At 43.3% G+C, this 735-nt stretch overlaps 1 protein-coding gene across 1 annotated transcript in view; it reads right to left on the reverse strand.

The window, feature by feature from the left end:
• LOC119591723 (bile salt-activated lipase-like) overlaps positions 1 to 735 on the reverse strand; it is a 12,996-nt gene that overhangs the window by 737 nt on the left and 11,524 nt on the right. The window lies entirely within an intron of this gene.

Below are 735 nucleotides of genomic sequence, written 5' to 3' on the forward strand. Positions count from 1 at the left end.
AGAGGGTCGGCCGGGCGCGAACCTGGGGCCTTGCGATTGCATAGCTCAGTGGTAAATGGCTGGCTTTGCAGTCGCAAGGTCCTGAGTTAGCGCCCCACTACCCGAGCGGTGCACGTGTATAGATGAGCAGCGTCATAGAGGAGAGGGAAGGTTATCCTTAGAAGTTGAAAAAAAACCCTCTGAGGATGTGGCACTGTGATGGCACCCCAGCAGTGGGACAAACTGCCGGTAAAAGTGCAAGAATGAAATATTAGAAATCACCGGGACCTATCGACCCTACCATTCGGGAGTAGGTGGTAAAAAAGCCGTAGATATTTGATTTATTTTTAAACTACTGTGTTCACTGCATTTTCCAATCAATTTGATGAGTATCACGCGATCGAAAAAGAAATGGCCGCGGTGCAGAAATCTGAAAAAATTAAATTCCCGTAGTTAACGAGTCAGGAGGAATTTTATCTCGGCGCGTGCCATGCACAGGGGCGCATTTCATGACATTTCATGAAATATTTGTAGACAGAAAATAACAAGCAATTTTATGATTAATTTGCTATAGATTATAGACAAGTCTTGGATCCCAAAGATTAAAGACAAGCTCGAACCATCTCATGAAAGCATGAAACCGTTATTACATCATGATGTCAGGACGTACAGTATTGTCATGAACTCACAATGTGTATAATTATCGTCTGATTATAATCCCGGAATGTTCAAGGCAATTGGGTGAATACCTTAGAT

The sequence above is a fragment of the Penaeus monodon genome, chromosome 29 (assembly GCF_015228065.2).
Source record: "Penaeus monodon isolate SGIC_2016 chromosome 29, NSTDA_Pmon_1, whole genome shotgun sequence".
NCBI classification, from domain to species: domain Eukaryota; kingdom Metazoa; phylum Arthropoda; class Malacostraca; order Decapoda; family Penaeidae; genus Penaeus; species Penaeus monodon.